This window comes from Anomaloglossus baeobatrachus, chromosome 4, assembly GCF_048569485.1.
Source record: "Anomaloglossus baeobatrachus isolate aAnoBae1 chromosome 4, aAnoBae1.hap1, whole genome shotgun sequence".
Taxonomy (NCBI): domain Eukaryota; kingdom Metazoa; phylum Chordata; class Amphibia; order Anura; family Aromobatidae; genus Anomaloglossus; species Anomaloglossus baeobatrachus.
In genome coordinates, this window is record NC_134356.1 from 677,373,498 (window position 1) to 677,399,067 (window position 25,570).

The 25,570-nt window shown below is 33.3% G+C and overlaps 29 non-coding genes across 29 annotated transcripts; all 29 read right to left on the reverse strand.

The window, feature by feature from the left end:
* Positions 1-254: 254 nt before the first annotated feature.
* TRNAW-CCA (transfer RNA tryptophan (anticodon CCA)) lies at positions 255-326 on the reverse strand. The gene has a single exon. It is a non-coding gene; the product is annotated as a tRNA-Trp (tRNA).
* Positions 327-1,037: 711 nt separating this feature from the next.
* TRNAW-CCA (transfer RNA tryptophan (anticodon CCA)) lies at positions 1,038-1,109 on the reverse strand. Its single transcript has one exon. It is a non-coding gene; the product is annotated as a tRNA-Trp (tRNA).
* A 710-nt stretch (positions 1,110-1,819) lies between these two features.
* TRNAW-CCA (transfer RNA tryptophan (anticodon CCA)) lies at positions 1,820-1,891 on the reverse strand. The gene has a single exon. It is a non-coding gene; the product is annotated as a tRNA-Trp (tRNA).
* Positions 1,892-2,559: 668 nt separating this feature from the next.
* On the reverse strand, positions 2,560-2,631 carry TRNAW-CCA (transfer RNA tryptophan (anticodon CCA)). The gene has a single exon. It is a non-coding gene; the product is annotated as a tRNA-Trp (tRNA).
* A 711-nt stretch (positions 2,632-3,342) lies between these two features.
* TRNAW-CCA (transfer RNA tryptophan (anticodon CCA)) lies at positions 3,343-3,414 on the reverse strand. The gene has a single exon. It is a non-coding gene; the product is annotated as a tRNA-Trp (tRNA).
* Positions 3,415-4,125: 711 nt separating this feature from the next.
* Positions 4,126-4,197, reverse strand: TRNAW-CCA (transfer RNA tryptophan (anticodon CCA)). Its single transcript has one exon. It is a non-coding gene; the product is annotated as a tRNA-Trp (tRNA).
* A 711-nt stretch (positions 4,198-4,908) lies between these two features.
* On the reverse strand, positions 4,909-4,980 carry TRNAW-CCA (transfer RNA tryptophan (anticodon CCA)). The gene has a single exon. It is a non-coding gene; the product is annotated as a tRNA-Trp (tRNA).
* A 669-nt stretch (positions 4,981-5,649) lies between these two features.
* TRNAW-CCA (transfer RNA tryptophan (anticodon CCA)) lies at positions 5,650-5,721 on the reverse strand. Its single transcript has one exon. It is a non-coding gene; the product is annotated as a tRNA-Trp (tRNA).
* Positions 5,722-6,432: 711 nt separating this feature from the next.
* Positions 6,433-6,504, reverse strand: TRNAW-CCA (transfer RNA tryptophan (anticodon CCA)). Its single transcript has one exon. It is a non-coding gene; the product is annotated as a tRNA-Trp (tRNA).
* Positions 6,505-7,215: 711 nt separating this feature from the next.
* On the reverse strand, positions 7,216-7,287 carry TRNAW-CCA (transfer RNA tryptophan (anticodon CCA)). The gene has a single exon. It is a non-coding gene; the product is annotated as a tRNA-Trp (tRNA).
* A 711-nt stretch (positions 7,288-7,998) lies between these two features.
* On the reverse strand, positions 7,999-8,070 carry TRNAW-CCA (transfer RNA tryptophan (anticodon CCA)). Its single transcript has one exon. It is a non-coding gene; the product is annotated as a tRNA-Trp (tRNA).
* Positions 8,071-8,780: 710 nt separating this feature from the next.
* On the reverse strand, positions 8,781-8,852 carry TRNAW-CCA (transfer RNA tryptophan (anticodon CCA)). Its single transcript has one exon. It is a non-coding gene; the product is annotated as a tRNA-Trp (tRNA).
* Positions 8,853-9,563: 711 nt separating this feature from the next.
* TRNAW-CCA (transfer RNA tryptophan (anticodon CCA)) lies at positions 9,564-9,635 on the reverse strand. Its single transcript has one exon. It is a non-coding gene; the product is annotated as a tRNA-Trp (tRNA).
* Positions 9,636-10,346: 711 nt separating this feature from the next.
* On the reverse strand, positions 10,347-10,418 carry TRNAW-CCA (transfer RNA tryptophan (anticodon CCA)). Its single transcript has one exon. It is a non-coding gene; the product is annotated as a tRNA-Trp (tRNA).
* Positions 10,419-11,129: 711 nt separating this feature from the next.
* Positions 11,130-11,201, reverse strand: TRNAW-CCA (transfer RNA tryptophan (anticodon CCA)). Its single transcript has one exon. It is a non-coding gene; the product is annotated as a tRNA-Trp (tRNA).
* Positions 11,202-11,912: 711 nt separating this feature from the next.
* Positions 11,913-11,984, reverse strand: TRNAW-CCA (transfer RNA tryptophan (anticodon CCA)). Its single transcript has one exon. It is a non-coding gene; the product is annotated as a tRNA-Trp (tRNA).
* A 710-nt stretch (positions 11,985-12,694) lies between these two features.
* On the reverse strand, positions 12,695-12,766 carry TRNAW-CCA (transfer RNA tryptophan (anticodon CCA)). The gene has a single exon. It is a non-coding gene; the product is annotated as a tRNA-Trp (tRNA).
* Positions 12,767-13,477: 711 nt separating this feature from the next.
* On the reverse strand, positions 13,478-13,549 carry TRNAW-CCA (transfer RNA tryptophan (anticodon CCA)). The gene has a single exon. It is a non-coding gene; the product is annotated as a tRNA-Trp (tRNA).
* A 711-nt stretch (positions 13,550-14,260) lies between these two features.
* Positions 14,261-14,332, reverse strand: TRNAW-CCA (transfer RNA tryptophan (anticodon CCA)). The gene has a single exon. It is a non-coding gene; the product is annotated as a tRNA-Trp (tRNA).
* Positions 14,333-15,043: 711 nt separating this feature from the next.
* On the reverse strand, positions 15,044-15,115 carry TRNAW-CCA (transfer RNA tryptophan (anticodon CCA)). Its single transcript has one exon. It is a non-coding gene; the product is annotated as a tRNA-Trp (tRNA).
* A 711-nt stretch (positions 15,116-15,826) lies between these two features.
* Positions 15,827-15,898, reverse strand: TRNAW-CCA (transfer RNA tryptophan (anticodon CCA)). Its single transcript has one exon. It is a non-coding gene; the product is annotated as a tRNA-Trp (tRNA).
* A 711-nt stretch (positions 15,899-16,609) lies between these two features.
* TRNAW-CCA (transfer RNA tryptophan (anticodon CCA)) lies at positions 16,610-16,681 on the reverse strand. Its single transcript has one exon. It is a non-coding gene; the product is annotated as a tRNA-Trp (tRNA).
* Positions 16,682-17,391: 710 nt separating this feature from the next.
* On the reverse strand, positions 17,392-17,463 carry TRNAW-CCA (transfer RNA tryptophan (anticodon CCA)). Its single transcript has one exon. It is a non-coding gene; the product is annotated as a tRNA-Trp (tRNA).
* Positions 17,464-18,174: 711 nt separating this feature from the next.
* On the reverse strand, positions 18,175-18,246 carry TRNAW-CCA (transfer RNA tryptophan (anticodon CCA)). The gene has a single exon. It is a non-coding gene; the product is annotated as a tRNA-Trp (tRNA).
* Positions 18,247-20,522: 2,276 nt separating this feature from the next.
* TRNAW-CCA (transfer RNA tryptophan (anticodon CCA)) lies at positions 20,523-20,594 on the reverse strand. The gene has a single exon. It is a non-coding gene; the product is annotated as a tRNA-Trp (tRNA).
* Positions 20,595-21,305: 711 nt separating this feature from the next.
* Positions 21,306-21,377, reverse strand: TRNAW-CCA (transfer RNA tryptophan (anticodon CCA)). The gene has a single exon. It is a non-coding gene; the product is annotated as a tRNA-Trp (tRNA).
* Positions 21,378-23,653: 2,276 nt separating this feature from the next.
* TRNAW-CCA (transfer RNA tryptophan (anticodon CCA)) lies at positions 23,654-23,725 on the reverse strand. Its single transcript has one exon. It is a non-coding gene; the product is annotated as a tRNA-Trp (tRNA).
* A 668-nt stretch (positions 23,726-24,393) lies between these two features.
* On the reverse strand, positions 24,394-24,465 carry TRNAW-CCA (transfer RNA tryptophan (anticodon CCA)). The gene has a single exon. It is a non-coding gene; the product is annotated as a tRNA-Trp (tRNA).
* Positions 24,466-25,176: 711 nt separating this feature from the next.
* Positions 25,177-25,248, reverse strand: TRNAW-CCA (transfer RNA tryptophan (anticodon CCA)). Its single transcript has one exon. It is a non-coding gene; the product is annotated as a tRNA-Trp (tRNA).
* Between the last annotated feature and the right edge of the window lie 322 nt (positions 25,249-25,570).

Below are 25,570 nucleotides of genomic sequence, written 5' to 3' on the forward strand. Positions count from 1 at the left end.
TACAAAGACCAAATTGTTGGTGATGTTGAGGTGATTTTAAGTTATAATGGTCAGATCTGGATTCCCAAAAATTCTCGTCATCACAGTATTGTTCAGAAGATTTCTTTCTTGTAAAGTTTTAAAAGATGACTCTTTCAGACACTGTGTTTAAATATGGCTTCAACTGTTTTCAGGAGGTCTAAGTGGTTCCGTTCATGACAAGAATGTAGAAAATGGTTGTATTTACTAATTTTTCAAAAACAGGAACAGACTATTGACCCCGACGTGATTTGAACACGCAACCTTCTGATCTGGAGTCAGACGCGCTACCGTTGAGCCACGAGGTCAGCTGAAAGATAAGTGTTTGACAAGATAAAATCTGAATATTATTTGATTCTTTACCATTAGATGTTCCAGAAAGTAACTACTTTTACGCACCATCATAAAACGACATAAACAAGGATGATTGAGCATCTTAATCTTAATATTCAGGGATTTCCAGTTTAAGATCGGAATCTAGAAATTATCATCTTTGTGATTCCATGAGTCAGGCACACGAATGTTACATCAAAAGATAAAGTTAGAAACATATCTCATTTTATTTTTGCCAGGAACATTTCATTTAGAAAAATGCTTGTTTCATAAAGATTGGAAAATTTTTATATATCATTTGTATAGACTTTTTTATTCTTTTAGCCATACCCCAAAACTACAAAAACAAGAATGAGTTAACATATTGCTATTAGGAAGAAAGGTTTACATTTAACATCCAGAATCTAGTTGAGGACCATGTTTCTTCATATATACAAAGACCAAATTGTTGGTGATGTTGAGGTGATTTTAAGTTATAATGGTCAGATCTGGATTCCCAAAAATTCTCGTTATCACAGTATTGTTCAGAAGATTTCTTTCTTGTAAAGTTTTAAAAGATGACTCTTTCAGGCACTGTGTTTACATATGGCTTCTACTGTTTTCAGGAGGTCTAAGTGGTTCCGTTCATGACATGAATGTAGAAAATGGTTGTATTTCCTAATTTTTCAAAAACAGGAACAGACTATTGACCGCGACGTGATTTGAACACGCAAACTTCTGATCTGGAGTCAGACGCGCTACCGTTGCGCCACGAGGTCAGCTGAAAGATAAGTGTTTGACAAGATAAAATCTGAATATTATTTGATTCTTTACCATTAGATGTTCCAGAAAGTAACTACTTTTACGCACCATCATAAAACGACATAAACAAGGATGATTGAGCATCTTAATCTTAGTATTCAGGGATTTCCAGTTTAAGATTGGAATCTAGAAATCATCATCTTTGTGATTCCATGAGTCAGGCACACGAATGTTACATCAAAAGATAAAGTTAGAAACATATCTCAGTTTATTTTTGCCAGGAACATTTCATTTAGAAAAATGCTTGTTTCATAAAGATTGGAAAATTTTTATATATCATTTGTATAGACTTTTTTATTCTTTTAGCCATACCCCAAAACTACAAAAACAAGAATGAGTTAACATATTGCTATTAGGAAGAAAGGTTTACATTTAACATCCAGAATCTAGTTGAGGATCATATTTCTTCATATATACAAAGACCAAATTGTTGGTGATGTTGAGGTGATTTTAAGTTATAATGGTCAGATCTGGATTCCCAAAAATTCTCGTCATCACAGTATTGTTCAGAAGATTTCTTTCTTGTAAAGTTTTAAAAGATGACTCTTTCAGACACTGTGTTTAAATATGGCTTCAACTGTTTTCAGGAGGTCTAAGTGGTTCCGTTCATGACATGAATGTAGAAAATGGTTGTATTTACTAATTTTTCAAAACAGGAACAGACTATTGACCCCGACATGATTTGAACACGCAACCTTCTGATATGGAGTCAGACGCGCTACCGTTGCGCCACGAGGTCAGCTGAAAGGAAAGTGTTTGACAAGATAAAATCTGAATATTATTTTATTCTTTACCATTAGATGTTCCAGAAAGTAACTACTTTTATTCAGGGAATATTCAGGGATTTCCAGTTTAAGATCGGAATCTAGAAATCATCATCTTTGTGATTCCATGAGTCAGGCACACGAATGTTACATCAAAAGATAAAGTTAGAAACATATCTCAGTTTATTTTTGCCAGGAACATTTCATTTAGAAAAATGCTTGTTTCATAAAGATTGAAAATTTTTTATATATCATTTGTATAGACTTTTTTATTCTTTTAGCCATACCCCAAAACTACAAAAACAAGAATGAGTTAACATATTGCTATTAGGAAGAAAGGTTTACATTTAACATCCAGAATCTAGTTGAGGACCATGTTTCTTCATATATACAAAGACCAAATTGTTGGTGATGTTGAGGTGATTTTAAGTTATAATGGTCAGATCTGGATTCCCAAAAATTCTCGTCATCACAGTATTGTTCAGAAGATTTCTTTCTTGTAAAATTTTAAAAGATGACTCTTTCAGACACTGTGTGGAAATATGGCTTCAACTTTTTTCAGGAGGTTTAAGTGGTTCCGTTGATGACAAGAATGTAGAAAATGGTTGTATTTCCTAATTTTTCAAAAACAGGAACAGACTATTGACCCCGACGTGATTTGAACACGCAACCTTCTGATCTGGAGTCAGACGCGCTACCGTTGCGCCACGAGGTCAGCTGAAAGAGAAGTGTTTGACAAGATAAAATCTGAATATTATTTGATTCTTTACCACTAGATGTTCCAGAAAGTAACTACTTTTACGCACCATCATAAAACGACATAAACAAGGATGATTGAGCATCTTAATCTTAATATTCAGGGATTTCCAGTTTAAGATCGGAATCTAGAAATCATCATCTTTGTGATTCCATGAGTCCGGCACACGAATGTTACATCAAAAGATAAAGTTAGAAACATATCTCAGTTTATTTTTGCCAGGAACATTTTATTTAGAAAAATGCTTGTTTCATAAAGATTGGAAAATTTTTATATATCATTTGTATAGACTTTTTTATTCTTTTAGCCATACCCCAAAACTACAAAAACAAGAATGAGTTAACATATTGCTATTAGGAAGAAAGGTTTACATTTAACATCCAGAATCTAGTTGAGGACCATGTTTCTTCATATATACAAATACCAAATTGTTGGTGATGTTGAGGTGATTTTAAGTTATAATGGTCAGATCTGGATTCCCAAAATTTCTCGTCATCACAGTATTGTTCAGAAGATTTCTTTCTTGTAAAGTTTTAAAAGATGACTCTTTCAGACACTGTGTTTAAATATGGCTTCAACTGTTTTCAGGAGGTCGAAGTGGTTCCTTTCATGACATGAATGTAGAAAATGGTTGTATTTCCTAATTTTTCAAAAACAGGAACAGACTATTGACCCCGACGTTATTTGAACACGCAACCTTCTGATCTGGAGTCAGACGCGCTACCGTTGCGCCACGAGGTCAGCTGAAAGATAAGTGTTTGACAAGATAAAATCTGAATATTATTTGATTCTTTACCATTAGATGTTCCAGAAAGTAACTACTTTTACGCACCATCATAAAACGACATAAACAAGGATGATTGAGCATCTTAATCTTAATATTCAGGGATTTCCAGTTTAAGATCGGAATCTAGAAATCATCATCTTTGTGATTCCATGAGTCAGGGACACGAATGTTACATCAAAAGATAAAGTTAGAAACATATCTCAGTTTATTTTTGCCAGGAACATTTCATTTAGAAAAATGCTTGTTTCATAAAGATTGAAAAATTTTTATATATCATTTGTATAGACTTTTTTATTCTTTTAGCCATACCCCAAAACTACAAAAACAAGAATGAGTTAACATATTGCTATTAGGAAGAAAGGTTTACATTTAACATCCAGAATCTAGTTGAGGACCATGTTTCTTCATATATACAATTACCAAATTGTTGGTGATGTTGAGGTGATTTTAAGTTATAATGGTCAGATCTGGATTCCCAAAATTTCTCGTCATCACAGTATTGTTCAGAAGATTTCTTTCTTGTAAAGTTTTAAAAGATGACTCTTTCAGACACTGTGTTTAAATATGGCTTCAACTGTTTTCAGGAGGTCGAAGTGGTTCCGTTCATGACATGAATGTAGAAAATGGTTGTATTTCCTAATTTTTCAAAAACAGGAACAGACTATTGACCCCGCCGTTATTTGAACACGCAACCTTCTGATCTGGAGTCAGACGCGCTACCGTTGCGCCACGAGGTCAGCTGAAAAATAAGTGTTTGACAAGATAAAATCTGAATATTATTTGATTCTTTACCATTAGATGTTCCAGAAAGTAACTACTTTTACGCACCATCATAAAACGACATAAACAAGGATGATTGAGCATCTTAATCTTAATATTCAGGGATTTCCAGTTTAAGATCGGAATCTAGAAATCATCATCTTTGTGATTCCATGAGTCAGGGACACGAATGTTACATCAAAAGATAAAGTTAGAAACATATCTCAGTTTATTTTTGCCAGGAACATTTCATTTAGAAAAATGCTTGTTTCATAAAGATTGAAAAATTTTTATATATCATTTGTATAGACTTTTTTATTCTTTTAGCCATACCCCAAAACTACACAAACAAGAATGAGTTAACATATTGCTATTAGGAAGAAAGGTTTACATTTAACATCCAGAATCTAGTTGAGGACCATGTTTCTTCATATATACAAAGACCAAATTGTTGGTGATGTCGAGGTGATTTTAAGTTATAATGGTCAGATCTGGATTCCCAAAAATTCTCGTCATCACAGTATTGTTCAGAAGATTTCTTTCTTGTAAAATTTTAAAAGATGACTCTTTCAGACACTGTGTGGAAATATGGCTTCAACGTTTTTCAGGAGGTTTAAGTGGTTCCGTTCATGACATAAATGTAGAAAATGGTTGTATTTACTAATTTTTCAAAAACAGGAACAGACTATTGACCCCGACATGATTTGAACACGCAACCTTCAGATCTGGAGTCAGACGCGCTACCGTTGCGCCACGAGGTCAGCTGAAAGGAAAGTGTTTGACAAGATAAAATCTGAATATTATTTTATTCTTTACCATTAGATGTTCCAGAAAGTAACTACTTTTATTCAGGGAATATTCAGGGATTTCCAGTTTAAGATCGGAATCTAGAAATCATCATCTTTGTGATTCCATGAGTCAGGCACACGAATGTTACATCAAAAGATAAAGTTAGAAACATATCTCAGTTTATTTTTGCCAGGAACATTTCATTTAGAAAAATGCTTGTTTCATAAAGATTGAAAACTTTTTTATATATCATTTGTATAGACTTTTTTATTCTTTTAGCCATACCCCAAAACTACAAAAACAAGAATGAGTTAACATATTGCTATTAGGAAGAAAGGTTTACATTTAACATCCAGAATCTAGTTGAGGACCATGTTTCTTCATATATACAAAGACCAAATTGTTGGTGATGTTGAGGTGATTTTAAGTTATAATGGTCAGATCTGGATTCCCAAAAATTCTCGTCATCACAGTATTGTTCAGAAGATTTCTTTCTTGTAAAATTTTAAAAGATGACTCTTTCAGACACTGTGTGGAAATATGGCTTCAACTTTTTTCAGGAGGTTTAAGTGGTTCCGTTGATGACAAGAATGTAGAAAATGGTTGTATTTCCTAATTTTTCAAAAACAGGAACAGACTATTGACCCCGACGTGATTTGAACACGCAACCTTCTGATGTGGAGTCAGACGCGCTACCGTTGCGCCACGAGGTCAGCTGAAAGAGAAGTGTTTGACAAGATAAAATCTGAATATTATTTGATTCTTTACCACTAGATGTTCCAGAAAGTAACTACTTTTACGCACCATCATAAAACGACATAAACAAGGATGATTGAGCATCTTAATCTTAATATTCAGGGATTTCCAGTTTAAGATCGGAATCTAGAAATCATCATCTTTGTGATTCCATGAGTCCGGCACACGAATGTTACATCAAAAGATAAAGTTAGAAACATATCTCAGTTTATTTTTGCCAGGAACATTTTATTTAGAAAAATGCTTGTTTCATAAAGATTGGAAAATTTTTATATATCATTTGTATAGACTTTTTTATTCTTTTAGCCATACCCCAAAACTACAAAAACAAGAATGAGTTAACATATTGCTATTAGGAAGAAAGGTTTACATTTAACATCCAGAATCTAGTTGAGGACCATGTTTCTTCATATATACAAATACCAAATTGTTGGTGATGTTGAGGTGATTTTAAGTTATAATGGTCAGATCTGGATTCCCAAAATTTCTCGTCATCACAGTATTGTTCAGAAGATTTCTTTCTTGTAAAGTTTTAAAAGATGACTCTTTCAGACACTGTGTTTAAATATGGCTTCAACTGTTTTCAGGAGGTCGAAGTGGTTCCTTTCATGACATGAATGTAGAAAATGGTTGTATTTCCTAATTTTTCAAAAACAGGAACAGACTATTGACCCCGACGTTATTTGAACACGCAACCTTCTGATCTGGAGTCAGACGCGCTACCGTTGCGCCACGAGGTCAGCTGAAAGATAAGTGTTTGACAAGATAAAATCTGAATATTATTTGATTCTTTACCATTAGATGTTCCAGAAAGTAACTACTTTTACGCACCATCATAAAACGACATAAACAAGGATGATTGAGCATCTTAATCTTAATATTCAGGGATTTCCAGTTTAAGATCGGAATCTAGAAATCATCATCTTTGTGATTCCATGAGTCAGGGACACGAATGTTACATCAAAAGATAAAGTTAGAAACATATCTCAGTTTATTTTTGCCAGGAACATTTCATTTAGAAAAATGCTTGTTTCATAAAGATTGAAAAATTTTTATATATCATTTGTATAGACTTTTTTATTCTTTTAGCCATACCCCAAAACTACAAAAACAAGAATGAGTTAACATATTGCTATTAGGAAGAAAGGTTTACATTTAACATCCAGAATCTAGTTGAGGACCATGTTTCTTCATATATACAAATACCAAATTGTTGGTGATGTTGAGGTGATTTTAAGTTATAATGGTCAGATCTGGATTCCCAAAATTTCTCGTCATCACAGTATTGTTCAGAAGATTTCTTTCTTGTAAAGTTTTAAAAGATGACTCTTTCAGACACTGTGTTTAAATATGGCTTCAACTGTTTTCAGGAGGTCGAAGTGGTTCCGTTCATGACATGAATGTAGAAAATGGTTGTATTTCCTAATTTTTCAAAAACAGGAACAGACTATTGACCCCGACGTTATTTGAACACGCAACCTTCTGATCTGGAGTCAGACGCGCTACCGTTGCGCCACGAGGTCAGCTGAAAAATAAGTGTTTGACAAGATAAAATCTGAATATTATTTGATTCTTTACCATTAGATGTTCCAGAAAGTAACTACTTTTACGCACCATCATAAAACGACATAAACAAGGATGATTGAGCATCTTAATCTTAATATTCAGGGATTTCCAGTTTAAGATCGGAATCTAGAAATCATCATCTTTGTGATTCCATGAGTCAGGGACACGAATGTTACATCAAAAGATAAAGTTAGAAACATATCTCAGTTTATTTTTGCCAGGAACATTTCATTTAGAAAAATGCTTGTTTCATAAAGATTGAAAAATTTTTATATATCATTTGTATAGACTTTTTTATTCTTTTAGCCATACCCCAAAACTACAAAAACAAGAATGAGTTAACATATTGCTATTAGGAAGAAAGGTTTACATTTAACATCCAGAATCTAGTTGAGGACCATGTTTCTTCATATATACAAAGACCAAATTGTTGGTGATGTTGAGGTGATTTTAAGTTATAATGGTCAGATCTGGATTCCCAAAAATTCTCGTCATCACAGTATTGTTCAGAAGATTTCTTTCTTGTAAAGTTTTAAAAGATGACTCTTTCTGACACTGTGTTTAAATATGGCTTCAACTGTTTTCAGGAGGTCTAAGTGGTTCCGTTCATGACATGAATGTAGAAAATGGTTGTATTTCCTAACTTTTCAAAAACAGGAACAGACTATTGACCCCGACGTTATTTGAATACGCAACCTTCTGATCTGGAGTCAGACGCGCTACCGTTGCGCCACGAGGTCAGCTGAAAGATAAGTGTTTGACAAGATAAAATCTGAATATTATTTGATTCTTTACCATTAGATGTTCCAGAAAGTAACTATTTTACGCACCATCATAAAACGACATAAACAAGGATGATTGAGCATCTTAATCTTAATAATCAGGGATTTCCAGTTTAAGATCGGAATCTAGAAATTATCATCTTTGTGATTCCATGAGTCAGGCACACGAATGTTACATCAAAAGATAAAGTTAGAAACATATCTCAGTTTGTTTTTGCCAGGAACATTTCATTTATAAAAATGCTTGTTTCATAAAGATTAGAAAATTTTTATATATCATTTGTATAGACTTTTTTATTCTTTTAGCCATACCCCAAAACTACAAAAACAAGAATGAGTTAACATATTGCTATTAGGAAGAAAGGTTTACATTTAACATCCAGAATCTAGTTGAGGACCATGTTTCTTCATATATACAAAGACCAAATTGTTGGTGATGTTGATGTGATTTTAAGTTATAATGGTCAGATCTGGATTCCCAAAAATTCTCGTCATCACAGTATTGTTCAGAAGATTTATTTCTTGTAAAGTTTTAAAAGATGACTCTTTCAGACACTGTGTTTAAATATGGCTTCAACTGTTTTCAGGAGGTCTAAGTGGTTCCGTTCATGACATGAATGTAGAAAATGGTTGTATTTCCTAATTTTTCAAAAACAGGAACAGACTATTGACCCCGACGTGATTTGAACACGCAACCTTCTGATCTGGAGTCAGACGCGCTACCGTTGCGCCACGAGGTCAGCTGAAAGATAAGTGTTCGACAAGATAAAATCTTAATATTATTTGATTCTTTACCATTAGATGTTCCAGAAAGTAACTACTTTTACGCACCATCATAAAACGACATAAACAAGGATGATTGACCATCTTAATCTTAATATTCAGGGATTTCCAGTTTAAGATCGGAATCTAGAAATTATCATCTTTGTGATTCCATGAGTCAGGCACACGAATGTTACATCAAAAGATAAAGTTAGAAACATATCTCAGTTTATTTTTGCCAGGAACATTTCATTTAGAAAAATGCTTGTTTCATAAAGATTGAAAATTTTTTATATATCATTTGTATAGACTTTTTTATTCTTTTAGCCATACCCCAAAACTACAAAAACAAGAATGAGTTAACATATTGCTATTAGGAAGAAAGGTTTACATTTAACATCCAGAATCTAGTTGAGGACCATGTTTCTTCATATATACAAAGACCAAATTGTTGGTGATGTTGAGGTGATTTTAAGTTATAATGGTCAGATCTGGATTCCCAAAAATTCTCGTCATCACAGTATTGTTCAGAAGATTTCTTTCTTGTAAAATTTTAAAAGATGACTCTTTCAGACACTGTGTGGAAATATGGCTTCAACTTTTTTCAGGAGGTTTAAGTGGTTCCGTTGATGACAAGAATGTAGAAAATGGTTGTATTTCCTAATTTTTCAAAAACAGGAACAGACTATTGACCCCGACGTGATTTGAACACGCAACCTTCTGATGTGGAGTCAGACGCGCTACCGTTGCGCCACGAGGTCAGCTGAAAGAGAAGTGTTTGACAAGATAAAATCTGAATATTATTTGATTCTTTACCACTAGATGTTCCAGAAAGTAACTACTTTTACGCACCATCATAAAACGACATAAACAAGGATGATTGAGCATCTTAATCTTAATATTCAGGGATTTCCAGTTTAAGATCGGAATCTAGAAATCATCATCTTTGTGATTCCATGAGTCCGGCACACGAATGTTACATCAAAAGATAAAGTTAGAAACATATCTCAGTTTATTTTTGCCAGGAACATTTTATTTAGAAAAATGCTTGTTTCATAAAGATTGGAAAATTTTTATATATCATTTGTATAGACTTTTTTATTCTTTTAGCCATACCCCAAAACTACAAAAACAAGAATGAGTTAACATATTGCTATTAGGAAGAAAGGTTTACATTTAACATCCAGAATCTAGTTGAGGACCATGTTTCTTCATATATACAAATACCAAATTGTTGGTGATGTTGAGGTGATTTTAAGTTATAATGGTCAGATCTGGATTCCCAAAATTTCTCGTCATCACAGTATTGTTCAGAAGATTTCTTTCTTGTAAAGTTTTAAAAGATGACTCTTTCAGACACTGTGTTTAAATATGGCTTCAACTGTTTTCAGGAGGTCGAAGTGGTTCCTTTCATGACATGAATGTAGAAAATGGTTGTATTTCCTAATTTTTCAAAAACAGGAACAGACTATTGACCCCGACGTTATTTGAACACGCAACCTTCTGATCTGGAGTCAGACGCGCTACCGTTGCGCCACGAGGTCAGCTGAAAGATAAGTGTTTGACAAGATAAAATCTGAATATTATTTGATTCTTTACCATTAGATGTTCCAGAAAGTAACTACTTTTACGCACCATCATAAAACGACATAAACAAGGATGATTGAGCATCTTAATCTTAATATTCAGGGATTTCCAGTTTAAGATCGGAATCTAGAAATCATCATCTTTGTGATTCCATGAGTCAGGGACACGAATGTTACATCAAAAGATAAAGTTAGAAACATATCTCAGTTTATTTTTGCCAGGAACATTTCATTTAGAAAAATGCTTGTTTCATAAAGATTGAAAAATTTTTATATATCATTTGTATAGACTTTTTTATTCTTTTAGCCATACCCCAAAACTACAAAAACAAGAATGAGTTAACATATTGCTATTAGGAAGAAAGGTTTACATTTAACATCCAGAATCTAGTTGAGGACCATGTTTCTTCATATATACAAATACCAAATTGTTGGTGATGTTGAGGTGATTTTAAGTTATAATGGTCAGATCTGGATTCCCAAAATTTCTCGTCATCACAGTATTGTTCAGAAGATTTCTTTCTTGTAAAGTTTTAAAAGATGACTCTTTCAGACACTGTGTTTAAATATGGCTTCAACTGTTTTCAGGAGGTCGAAGTGGTTCCGTTCATGACATGAATGTAGAAAATGGTTGTATTTCCTAATTTTTCAAAAACAGGAACAGACTATTGACCCCGACGTTATTTGAACACGCAACCTTCTGATCTGGAGTCAGACGCGCTACCGTTGCGCCACGAGGTCAGCTGAAAAATAAGTGTTTGACAAGATAAAATCTGAATATTATTTGATTCTTTACCATTAGATGTTCCAGAAAGTAACTACTTTTACGCACCATCATAAAACGACATAAACAAGGATGATTGAGCATCTTAATCTTAATATTCAGGGATTTCCAGTTTAAGATCGGAATCTAGAAATCATCATCTTTGTGATTCCATGAGTCAGGGACACGAATGTTACATCAAAAGATAAAGTTAGAAACATATCTCAGTTTATTTTTGCCAGGAACATTTCATTTAGAAAAATGCTTGTTTCATAAAGATTGAAAAATTTTTATATATCATTTGTATAGACTTTTTTATTCTTTTAGCCATACCCCAAAACTACAAAAACAAGAATGAGTTAACATATTGCTATTAGGAAGAAAGGTTTACATTTAACATCCAGAATCTAGTTGAGGACCATGTTTCTTCATATATACAAAGACCAAATTGTTGGTGATGTTGAGGTGATTTTAAGTTATAATGGTCAGATCTGGATTCCCAAAAATTCTCATCATCACAGTATTGTTCAGAAGATTTCTTTCTTGTAAAGTTTTAAAAGATGACTCTTTCTGACACTGTGTTTAAATATGGCTTCAACTGTTTTCAGGAGGTCTAAGTGGTTCCGTTCATGACATGAATGTAGAAAATGGTTGTATTTCCTAACTTTTCAAAAACAGGAACAGACTATTGACCCCGACGTTATTTGAATACGCAACCTTCTGATCTGGAGTCAGACGCGCTACCGTTGCGCCACGAGGTCAGCTGAAAGATAAGTGTTTGACAAGATAAAATCTGAATATTATTTGATTCTTTACCATTAGATGTTCCAGAAAGTAACTATTTTACGCACCATCATAAAACGACATAAACAAGGATGATTGAGCATCTTAATCTTAATAATCAGGGATTTCCAGTTTAAGATCGGAATCTAGAAATTATCATCTTTGTGATTCCATGAGTCAGGCACACGAATGTTACATCAAAAGATAAAGTTAGAAACATATCTCAGTTTGTTTTTGCCAGGAACATTTCATTTATAAAAATGCTTGTTTCATAAAGATTAGAAAATTTTTATATATCATTTGTATAGACTTTTTTATTCTTTTAGCCATACCCCAAAACTACAAAAACAAGAATGAGTTAACATATTGCTATTAGGAAGAAAGGTTTACATTTAACATCCAGAATCTAGTTGAGGACCATGTTTCTTCATATATACAAAGACCAAATTGTTGGTGATGTTGATGTGATTTTAAGTTATAATGGTCAGATCTGGATTCCCAAAAATTCTCGTCATCACAGTATTGTTCAGAAGATTTATTTCTTGTAAAGTTTTAAAAGATGACTCTTTCAGACACTGTGTTTAAATATGGCTTCAACTGTTTTCAGGAGGTCTAAGTGGTTCCGTTCATGACATGAATGTAGAAAATGGTTGTATTTCCTAATTTTTCAAAAACAGGAACAGACTATTGACCCCGACGTGATTTGAACACGCAACCTTCTGATCTGGAGTCAGACGCGCTACCGTTGCGCCACGAGGTCAGCTGAAAGATAAGTGTTCGACAAGATAAAATCTTAATATTATTTGATTCTTTACCATTAGATGTTCCAGAAAGTAACTACTTTTACGCACCATCATAAAACGACATAAACAAGGATGATTGACCATCTTAATCTTAATATTCAGGGATTTCCAGTTTAAGATCGGAATCTAGAAATTATCATCTTTGTGATTCCATGAGTCAGGCACACGAATGTTACATCAAAAGATAAAGTTAGAAACATATCTCAGTTTATTTTTGCCAGGAACATTTCATTTAGAAAAATGCTTGTTTCATAAAGATTGAAAATTTTTTATATATCATTTGTATAGACTTTTTTATTCTTTTAGCCATACCCCAAAACTACAAAAACAAGAATGAGTTAACATATTGCTATTAGGAAGAAAGGTTTACATTTAACATCCAGAATCTAGTTGAGGACCATGTTTCTTCATATATACAAAGACCAAATTGTTGGTGATGTTGAGGTGATTTTAAGTTATAATGGTCAGATCTGGATTCCCAAAAATTCTCGTCATCACAGTATTGTTCAGAAGATTTCTTTCTTGTAAAATTTTAAAAGATGACTCTTTCAGACACTGTGTGGAAATATGGCTTCAACTTTTTTCAGGAGGTTTAAGTGGTTCCGTTGATGACAAGAATGTAGAAAATGGTTGTATTTCCTAATTTTTCAAAAACAGGAACAGACTATTGACCCCGACGTGATTTGAACACGCATCCTTCTGATCTGGAGTCAGACGCGCTACCGTTGCGCCACGAGGTCAGCTGAAAGAGAAGTGTTTGACAAGATAAAATCTGAATATTATTTGATTCTTTACCACTAGATGTTCCAGAAAGTAACTACTTTTACGCACCATCATAAAACGACATAAACAAGGATGATTGAGCATCTTAATCTTAATATTCAGGGATTTCCAGTTTAAGATCAGAATCTAGAAATCATCATCTTTGTGATTCCATGAGTCCGGCACACGAATGTTACATCAAAAGATAAAGTTAGAAACATATCTCAGTTTATTTTTGCCAGGAACATTTCATTTAGAAAAATGCTTGTTTCATAAAGATTGGAAAATTTTTATATATCATTTGTATAGACTTTTTTATTCTTTTAGCCATACCCCAAAACTACAAAAACAAGAATGAGTTAACATATTGCTATTAGGAAGAAAGGTTTACATTTAACATCCAGAATCTAGTTGAGGACCATGTTTCTTCATATATACAAAGACCAAATTGTTGGTGATGTTGAGGTGATTTTAAGTTATAATGGTCAGATCTGGATTCCCAAAATTTCTCGTCATCACAGTATTGTTCAGAAGATTTCTTTCTTGTAAAGTTTTAAAAGATGACTCTTTCAGACACTGTGTTTAAATATGGCTTCAACTGTTTTCAGGAGGTCGAAGTGGTTCCGTTCATGACATGAATGTAGAAAATGGTTGTATTTCCTAATTTTTCAAAAACAGGAGCAGACTATTGACCCCGACGTTATTTGAACACGCAACCTTCTGATCTGGAGTCAGACGCGCTACCGTTGCGCCACGAGGTCAGCTGAAAGATAAGTATTTGACAAGATAAAATCTGAATCTTATTTGATTCTTTACCATTAGATGTTCCAGAAAGTAACTACTTTTACGCACCATCATAAAACGACATAAACAAGGATGATTGAGCATCTTAATCTTAATATTCAGGGATTTCCAGTTTAAGATCGGAATCTAGAAATCATCATCTTTGTGATTCCATGAGTCAGGGACACGAATGTTACATCAAAAGATAAAGTTAGAAACATATCTCAGTTTATTTTTGCCAGGAACATTTCATTTAGAAAAATGCTTGTTTCATAAAGATTGAAAAATTTTTATATATCATTTGTATAGACTTTTTTATTCTTTTAGCCATACCCCAAAACTACAAAAACAAGAATGAGTTAACATATTGCTATTAGGAAGAAAGGTTTACATTTAACATCCAGAATGTAGTTGAGGACCATGTTTCTTCATATATACAAAGACCAAATTGTTGGTGATGTTGAGGTGATTTTAAGTTATAATGGTCACATCTGGATTCCCAAAAATTCTCGTCATCACAGTATTGTTCAGAAGATTTATTTCTTGTAAAGTTTCAAAAGATGACTCTTTCTGACACTGTGTTTAAATATGGCTTCAACTGTTTTCAGGAGGTCTAAGTGGTTCCGTTCATGACATGAATGTAGAAAATGGTTGTATTTCCTAACTTTTCAAAAACAGGAACAGACTATTGACCCCGACGTTATTTGAATACGCAACCTTCTGATCTGGAGTCAGACGCGCTACCGTTGCGCCACGAGGTCAGCTGAAAGATAAGTGTTTGACAAGATAAAATCTGAATATTATTTGATTCTTTACCATTAGATGTTCCAGAAAGTAACTACTTTTACGCACCATCATAAAACGACATAAACAAGGATGATTGAGCATCTTAATCTTAATAATCAGGGATTTCCAGTTTAAGATCGGAATCTAGAAATTATCATCTTTGTGATTCCATGAGTCAGGCACACGAATGTTACATCAAAAGATAAAGTTAGAAACATATCTCAGTTTATTTTTGCCAGGAACATTTCATTTAGAAAAATGCTTGTTTCATAAAGATTGGAAAATTTTTATATATCATTTGTATAGACTTTTTTATTCTTTTAGCCATACCCCAAAACTACAAAAACAAGAATGAGTTAACATATTGCTATTAGGAAGAAAGGTTTACATATAACATCCAGAATCTAGTTGAGGACCATGTTTCTTCATATATACAAAGACCAAATTGTTGGTGATGTTGAGGTGATTTTAAGTTATAATGGTCAGATCTGGATTCCCAAAAATTCTCGTCATCACAGTATTGTTCAGAAGATTTATTTCTTGTAAAGTTTTAAAAGATGACTCTTTCAGACACTGTGTTTAAATATGGCTTCAACTGTTTTCAGGAGGTCTAAGTGGTTCCGTTCATGACATGAATGTAGAAAATGGTTGTATTTCCTAATTTTTCAAAAACAGGAACAGACTATTGACCCCGACGTGATTTGAACACGCAACCTTCTGATCTGGAGTCAGACGCGCTACCGTTGCTCCACGAGGTCAGCTGAAAGATTAGTGTTTGACAAGATAAAATCTGAATATTATTTGATTCTTTACCATTAGATGTTCCAGAAAGTAACAACTTTTACGCACCATCATAAAACGACATAAACACGAATGATTGAGCATCTTAATCTTAATATTCAGGGATTTCCAGTTTAAGATCGGAATCTAGAATTTATCATCTTTGTGGTTCCATGAGTCAGGCACACGAATGTTACATCAAAAGATAAAGTTAGAAACATATCTCAGTTTATTTTTGCCAGGAATATTTCATTTAGAAAAATGCTTGTTTCATAAAGATTGGAAAATTTTTATATATCATTTGTATAGACTTTTTTATTCTTTTAGCCATAGCCCAAAACTACAAAAACAAGAATGAGTTAACATATTGCTATTAGGAAGAAAGGTTTACATTTAACATCCAGAATCTAGTTGAGGACCATGTTTCTTCATATATACAAAGACCAAATTGTTGGTGATGTTGAGGTGATTTTAAGTTATAATGGTCAGATCTGGATTCCCAAAAATTCTCGTCATCACAGTATTGTTCAGAAGATTTATTTCTTGTAAAGTTTTAAAAGATGACTCTTTCAGACACTGTGTTTAAATATCGCTTCAACTGTTTTCAGGAGGTCTAAGTGGTTCCGTTCATGACATGAATGTAGAAAATGGTTGTATTTCCTAATTTTTCAAAAACAGGAACAGACTATTGACCCCGACGTGATTAGAACACGCAACCTTCTGATCTGGAGTCAGACGCGCTACCGTTGCGCCACGAGGTCAGCTGAAAGATTAGTGTTTGACAAGATAAAATCTGAATATTATTTGATTCTTTACCATTAGATGTTCCAGAAAGTAACTACTTTTACGCACCATCATAAAACGACATAAACAAGGATGATTGAGCATCTTAATCTTAATATTCAGGGATTTCCAGTTTAAGATCGGAATCTAGAAATCATCATCTTTGTGATTCCATGAGTCAGGCACACGAATGTTACATCAAAAGATAAAGTTAGAAACATATCTCAGTTTATTTTTGCCAGGAACTTTTCATTTAGAAAAATGCTTGTTTCATAAAGATTGGAAAATTTTTATATATCATTTGTATAGACTTTTTTATTCTTTTAGCCATACCCCAAAACTCAAAAACAAGAATGAGTTAACATATTGCTATTAGGAAGAAAGTTTTACATTTAACATCCAGAATCTAGTTGAGGACCATGTTTCTTCATATATACAAAGACCAAATTGTTGGTGATGTTGAGGTGATTTTAAGTTATAATGGTCAGATCTGGATTCCCAAAAATTCTCGTCCTCACAGTATTGTTCAGAAGATTTCTTTCTTGTAAAGTTTTAAAAGATGACTCTTTCAGACACTGTGTTTAAATATGGCTTCAACTGTTTTCAGGAGGTCTAAGTGGTTCCATTCATGACATGAATGTAGAAAATGGTTGTATTTCCTAATTTTTCAAAAACAGGAACAGACTATTGACCCCGACGTGATTTGAACACGCAACCTTCTGATCTGGAGTCAAACGCGCTACCGTTGCGCCACGAGGTCAGCTGAAAGATTAGTGTTTGACAAGATAAAATCTAAATATTTTTTGATTTTTTACCATTAGATGTTCCAGAAAGTAACTACTTTTACGCACCATCATAAAACGACATAAACACGGATGATTGAGCATCTTAATCTTAATATTCAGGGATTTCCAGTTTAAGATCGGAATCTAGAATTTATCATCTTTGTGATTCCATGAGTCAGGCACACGAATGTTACATCAAAAGATAAAGTTAGAAACATATCTCAGTTTATTTTTGCCAGGAAGATTTCATTTAGAAAAATGCTTGTTTCATAAAGATTGGAACATTTTTATATATCATTTGTATAGACTTTTTTATTCTTTTAGCCATACCCCAAAACTACAAAAACAAGAATGAGTTAACATATTGCTATTAGGAAGAAAGGTTTACATTTAACATCCAGAATCTAGTTGAGGACCATGTTTCTTCAAATATACAAAGACCAAATTGTTGGTAATGTTGAGGTGATTTTAAGTTATAATGGTCAGATCTGGATTCCCAAAAATTCTCGTCATCACAGTATTGTTCAGAAGATTTATTTCTTGTAAAGTTTTAAAAGATGACTTTTTCAGACACTGTGTTTAAATATGGCTTCAACTGTTTTCAGGAGGTCTAAGTGGTTCCGTTCATGACATGAATGTAGAAAATGGTTGTATTTCCTAATTTTTCAAAAACAGGAACAGACTATTGACCCCGACGTGATTTGAACACGCAACCTTCTGATCTGGAGTCAGACGCGCTACCGTTGCGCCACGAGGTCAGCTGAAAGATAAGTGTTTGACAAGATAAAATCTGAATATTATTTGATTCTTTACCATTAGATGTTCCAGAAAGTAACTACTTTTACGCACCATCATAAAACGACATAAACAAGGATGATTGAGCATCTTAATCTTAATATTCAGGGATTTCCAGTTTAAGATCGGAATCTAGAAATTATCATCTTTGTGATTCCATGAGTCAGGCACACGAATGTTACATCAAAAGATAAAGTTAGAAACATATCTCAGTTTATTTTTGCCAGGAACATTTCATTTAGAAAAATGTTGTTTCATAAAGATTGGAAAATTTTTATATATCATTTGTATAGACTTTTTTATTCTTTTAGCCATACCCCAAAACTACAAAAACAAGAATGAGTTAACATATCGTTATTAGGAAGAAAGGTTTACATTTAACATCCAGAATCTAGTTGAGGTCCATGTTTCTTCATATATACAAAGACCAAATTGTTGGTGATGTCGAGGTGATTTTAAGTTATAATGGTCAGATCTGGATTCCCAAAAATTCTCGTCATCACAGTATTGTTCAGAAGATTTCTTTCTTGTAAAATTTTAAAAGATGACTCTTTCAGACACTGTGTGGAAATATGGCTTCAACTTTTTTCAGGAGGTTTAAGGGGTTCCGTTGATGACATGAATGTAGAAATTGGTTGTATTTCCTAATTTTTCAAAAACAGGAACAGACTATTGACCCCGTTGTGATTTGAACACGCAACCTTCTGATCTGGAGTCAGACGCGCTACCGTTGCACCACGAGGTCAGCTGAAAGATAAGTGTTTGACAAGATAAAATCTGAATATTATTTGATTCTTTACCATTAGATGTTCCAGAAAGTAACTACTTTTACGCACCATCATAAAACGACATAAACACGGATGATTGAGCATCTTAATCTTAATATTCAGGGATTTCCAGTTTAAGATCGGAATCTAGAATTTATCATCTTTGTGATTCCATGAGTCAGGCACACGAATGTTACATCAAAAGATAAAGTTAGAAACATATCTCAGTTTATTTTTGCCAGGAACATTTCATTTAGAAAAATGCTTGTTTCATAAAGATTGGAAAATTTTTATATATCATTTGTATAGACTTTTTTATTCTTTTAGCCATACCCCAAAACTACAAAAACAAGAATGAGTTAACATATTGCTATTAGGAAGAAAGGTTTACATTTAACATCCAGAATCTAGTTGAGGACCATGTTTCTTCATATATACAAAGACCAAATTGTTGGTGATGTTGAGGTGATTTTAAGTTATAATGGTCAGATCTGGATTCCCAAAAATTCTCGTCATCACAGTATTGTTCAGAAGATTTCTTTCTTGTAAAATTTTAAAAGATGACTCTTTCAGACACTGTGTGGAAATATGGCTTCAACTTTTTTCAGGAGGTTTAAGGGGTTCCGTTGATGACATGAATGTAGAAATTGGTTGTATTTCCTAATTTTTTAAAAACAGGAACAGACTATTGACCCCGTTGTGATTTGAACACGCAACCTTCTGATCTGGAGTCAGACGCGCTACCGTTGCACCACGAGGTCAGCTGAAAGATAAGTGTTTGACAAGATAAAATCTGAATATTATTTGATTCTTTACCATTAGATGTTCCAGAAAGTAACTACTTTTACGCACCATCATAAAACGACATAAACAAGGATGATTGAGCATCTTAATCTTAATATTCAGGGATTTCCAGTTTAAGATCGGAATCTAGAAATCATCATCTTTGTGATTCCATAAGTCAGGCACACGAATGTTACATCAAAAAATAAAGTTAGAAACATATCTCAGTTTATTTTTGCCAGGAACATTTCATTTAGAAAAATGCTTGTTTCATAAAGATTGGAAAATTTTTATATATCATTTCTATAGAAATTTTTATTCTATTAGCCATACCCCAAAACTACAAAAACAAGAATGAGTTAACATATTGCTATTAGGAAGAAAGGTTTACATTTAACATCCAGAATCTATTTGAGGACCATGTTTCTTCATATATACAAAGACCAAATTGTTGGTGATGTTGAGGTGATTTTAAGTTATAATGGTCAGATCTGGATTCCCAAAAATTCTCGTCCTCACAGTATTGTTCAGAAGATTTCTTTCTTGTAAAGTTTTAAAAGATGACTCTTTCAGACACTGTGTTTAAATATGGCTTCAACTGTTTTCAGGAGGTCTAAGTGGTTCCGTTCATGACATGAATGTAGAAAATGGTTGTATTTCCTAATTTTTCAAAAACAGGAACAGACTATTGACCCCGACGTGATTTGAACACGCAACCTTCAGATCTGGAGTCAGACGCGCTACCTTTGCGCCACGAGGTTAGCTGAAAGATTAGTGTTTGACAAGATAAAATCTAAATATTTTTTGATTTTTTACCATTAGATGTTCCAGAAAGTAACTACTTTTACGCACCATCATAAAACGACATAAACACGGATGATTGAGCATCTTAATCTTAATATTCAGGGATTTCCAGTTTAAGATCGGAATCTAGAATTTATCATCTTTGTGATTCCATGAGTCAGGCACACGAATGTTACATCAAAAGATAAAGTTAGAAACATATCTCAGTTTATTTTTGCCAGGAAGATTTCATTTAGAAAAATGCTTGTTTCATAAAGATTGGAACATTTTTATATATCATTTGTATAGACTTTTTTATTCTTTTAGCCATACCCCAAAACTACAAAAACAAGAATGAGTTAACATATTGCTATTAGGAAGAAAGGTTTACATTTAACATCCAGAATCTAGTTGAGGACCATGTTTCTTCATATATACAAAGACCAAATTGTTGGTGATGTTGAGGTGATTTTAAGTTATAATGGTCAGATCTGGATTCCCAAAAATTCTCGTCATCACAGTATTGTTCAGAAGATTTATTTCTTGTAAAGTTTTAAAAGATGACTTTTTCAGACACTGTGTTTAAATATGGCTTCAACTGTTTTCAGGAGGTCTAAGTGGTTCCGTTCATGACATGAATGTAGAAAATGGTTGTATTTCCTAATTTTTCAAAAACAGGAACAGACTATTGACCACGACGTGATTTGAACACGCAACCTTCTGATCTGGAGTCAGACGCGCTACCGTTGCGCCACGAGGTCAGCTGAAAGATAAGTGTTTGACAAGATAAAATCTGAATATTATTTGATTCTTTACCATTAGATGTTCCAGAAAGTAACTACTTTTACGCACCATCATAAAACGACATAAACAAGGATGATTGAGCATCTTAATCTTAATATTAAGGGATTTCCAGTTTAAGATCGGAATCTAGAAATTATCATCTTTGTGATTCCATGAGTCAGGCACACGAATGTTACATCAAAAGATAAAGTTAGAAACATATCTCAGTTTATTTTTGCCAGGAACATTTCATTTAGAAAAATGTTGTTTCATAAAGATTGGAAAATTTTTATATATCATTTGTATAGACTTTTTTATTCTTTTAGCCATACCCCAAAACTACAAAAACAAGAATGAGTTAACATATCGTTATTAGGAAGAAAGGTTTACATTTAACATCCAGAATCTAGTTGAGGTCCATGTTTCTTCATATATACAAAGACCAAATTGTTGGTGATGTCGAGGTGATTTTAAGTTATAATGGTCAGATCTGGATTCCCAAAAATTCTCGTCATCACAGTATTGTTCAGAAGATTTCTTTCTTGTAAAATTTTAAAAGATGACTCTTTCAGACACTGTGTGGAAATATGGCTTCAACTTTTTTCAGGAGGTTTAAGGGGTTCCGTTGATGACATGAATGTAGAAATTGGTTGTATTTCCTAATTTTTCAAAAACAGGAACAGACTATTGACCCCGTTGTGATTTGAACACGCAACCTTCTGATCTGGAGTCAGACGCGCTACCGTTGCACCACGAGGTCAGCTGAAAGATAAGTGTTTGACAAGATAAAATCTGAATATTATTTGATTCTTTACCATTAGATGTTCCAGAAAGTAACTACTTTTACGCACCATCATAAAACGACATAAACACGGATGATTGAGCATCTTAATCTTAATATTCAGGGATTTCCAGTTTAAGATCGGAATCTAGATTTTATCATCTTTGTGATTCCATGAGTCAAGCACACGAATGTTACATCAAAAGATAAAGTTAGAAACATATCTCAGTTTATTTTTGCCAGGAACATTTCATTTAGAAAAATGCTTGTTTCATAAAGATTGGAAAATTTTTATATATCATTTGTATAGACTTTTTTATTCTTTTAGCCATACCCCAAAACTACAAAAACAAGAATGAGTTAACATATTGCTATTAGGAAGAAAGGTTTACATTTAACATCCAGAATCTAGTTGAGGACCATGTTTCTTCATATATACAAAGACCAAATTGTTGGTGATGTTGAGGTGATTTTAAGTTATAATGGTCAGATCTGGATTCCCAAAAATTCTCGTCATCACAGTATTGTTCAGAAGATTTCTTTCTTGTAAAATTTTAAAAGATGACTCTTTCAGACACTGTGTGGAAATATGGCTTCAACTTTTTTCAGGAGGTTTAAGGGGTTCCGTTGATGACATGAATGTAGAAATTGGTTGTATTTCCTAATTTTTTAAAAACAGGAACAGACTATTGACCCCGTTGTGATTTGAACACGCAACCTTCTGATCTGGAGTCAGACGCGCTACCGTTGCACCACGAGGTCAGCTGAAAGATAAGTGTTTGACAAGATAAAATCTGAATATTATTTGATTCTTTACCATTAGATGTTCCAGAAAGTAACTACTTTTACGCACCATCATAAAACGACATAAACAAGGATGATTGAGCATCTTAATCTTAATATTCAGGGATTTCCAGTTTAAGATCGGAATCTAGAAATCATCATCTTTGTGATTCCATAAGTCAGGCACACGAATGTTACATCAAAAAATAAAGTTAGAAACATATCTCAGTTTATTTTTGCCAGGAACATTTCATTTAGAAAAATGCTTGTTTCATAAAGATTGGAAAATTTTTATATATCATTTCTATAGAAATTTTTATTCTATTAGCCATACCCCAAAACTACAAAAACAAGAATGAGTTAACATATTGCTATTAGGAAGAAAGGTTTACATTTAACATCCAGAATCTATTTGAGGACCATGTTTCTTCATATATACAAAGACCAAATTGTTGGTGATGTTGAGGTGATTTTAAGTTATAATGGTCAGATCTGAATTCCCAAAAATTCTCGTCATCACAGTATTGTTCAGAAGATTTCTTTATTGTAAAGTTTTAAAAGATGACTCTTTCAGACACTGTGTTTAAATATGGCTTCAACTGTTTTCAGGAGGTCTAAGTGGTTCCGTTCATGACATGAATGTAGAAAATGGTTGTATTTACTAATTTTTCAAAAACAGGAACAGACTATTGACCCCGACGTGATTTGAACATGCAACCTTCTGATCTGGAGTCAGACGTGCTACCGTTGCGCCACGAGGTCAGCTGACAGATAAGTGTTTGACCAGATAAAATCTGAATATTATTTGATTCTTTACCATTAGATGTTCCAGAAAGTAACTACTTTTATTCAGGGAATATTCAGGGATTTCCAGTTTAAGATCGGAATCTAGAAATCATCATCTTTGTGATTCCATGAGTCAGGCACACGAATGTTACATCAAAAGATAAAGTTAGAAACATATCTCAGTTTATTTTTGCCAGGAACATTTCATTTAGAAAAATGCTTGTTTCATAAAGATTGGAAAATTTTTATATATCATTTGTATAGACTTTTTTATTCTTTTAGCCATACCCCAAAACTACAAAAACAAGAATGAGTTAACATATTGCTATTAGGAAGAAAGGTTTACATTTAACATCCAGAATCCAGTTGAGGACCATGTTTCTTCATATATACAAAGACCAAATTGTTGGTGATGTTGAGGTGATTTTAAGTTATAATGGTCAGATCTGGATTCCCAAAAATTCTCGTCCTCACAGTATTGTTCAGAAGATTTCTTTCTTCTAAAGTTTTAAAAGATGACTCTTTCAGACACTGTGTTTAAATATGGCTTCAACTGTTTTCAGGAGGTCTAAGTGGTTCTGTTCATGACATGAATGTAGAAAATGGTTGTATTTCCTAATTTTTCAAAAACAGGAACAGACTATTGACCCCGACGTGATTTGAACACGCAACCTTCTGATCTGGAGTCAGACGCGCTACCGTTGCGCCACGAGGTCAGCTGAAAGATTAGTGTTTGACAAGATAAAATCTGAATATTATTTGATTCTTTACCATTAGATGTTCCAGAAAGTAACTACTTTTACGCACCATCATAAAACGACATAAACACGGATGATTGAGCATCTTAATCTTAATAATCAGGGATTTCGAGTTTAAGATCGGAATCTAGAATTTATCATCTTTGTGATTCCATGAGTCAGGCACACGAATGTTACATCAAAAGATAAAGTTAGAAACATATCTCAGTTTATTTTTGCCAGGAACATTTCATTTAGAAAAATGCTTGTTTCATAAAGATTGGAAAATTTTTATATATCATTTGTATAGACTTTTTTATTCTTTTAGCCATACCCCAAAACTACAAAAACAAGAATGAGTTAACATATTGCTATTAGGAAGAAAGGTTTACATTTAACATCCAGAATCTAGTTGAGGACCATGTTTCTTCATATATACAAAGACCAAATTGTTGGTGATGTTGAGGTGATTTTAAGTTATAATGGTCAGATCTGGATTCCCAAAAATTCTCGTCATCACAGTATTGTTCAGAAGATTTATTTCTTGTAAAGTTTTAAAAGATGACTCTTTCAGACACTGTGTTTAAATATGGCTTCAACTGTTTTCAGGAGGTCTAAGTGGTTCCGTTCATGACATGAATGTAGAAAATGGTTGTATTTCCTAATTTTTCAAAAACAGGAACAGACTATTGACCCCGACGTGATTTGAACACGCAACCTTCTAATCTGGAGTCAGACGCGCTACCGTTGCGCCACGAGGTCAGCTGAAAGATTAGTGTTTGACAAGATAAAATCTGAATATTATTTGATTCTTTATTATTAGATGTTCCAGAAAGTAACTACTTTTACGCACCATCATAAAACGACATAAACACGGATGATTGAGCATCTTAATCTTAATATTCAGGGATTTCGAGTTTAAGATCGGAATCTAGAATTTATCATCTTTGTGATTCCATGAGTCAGGCACACGAATGTTACATCAAAAGATAAAGTTAGAAACATATCTCAGTTTATTTTTGCCAGGAAGATTTCATTTAGAAAAATGCTTGTTTCATAAAAATTGGAAAATTTTTATATATCA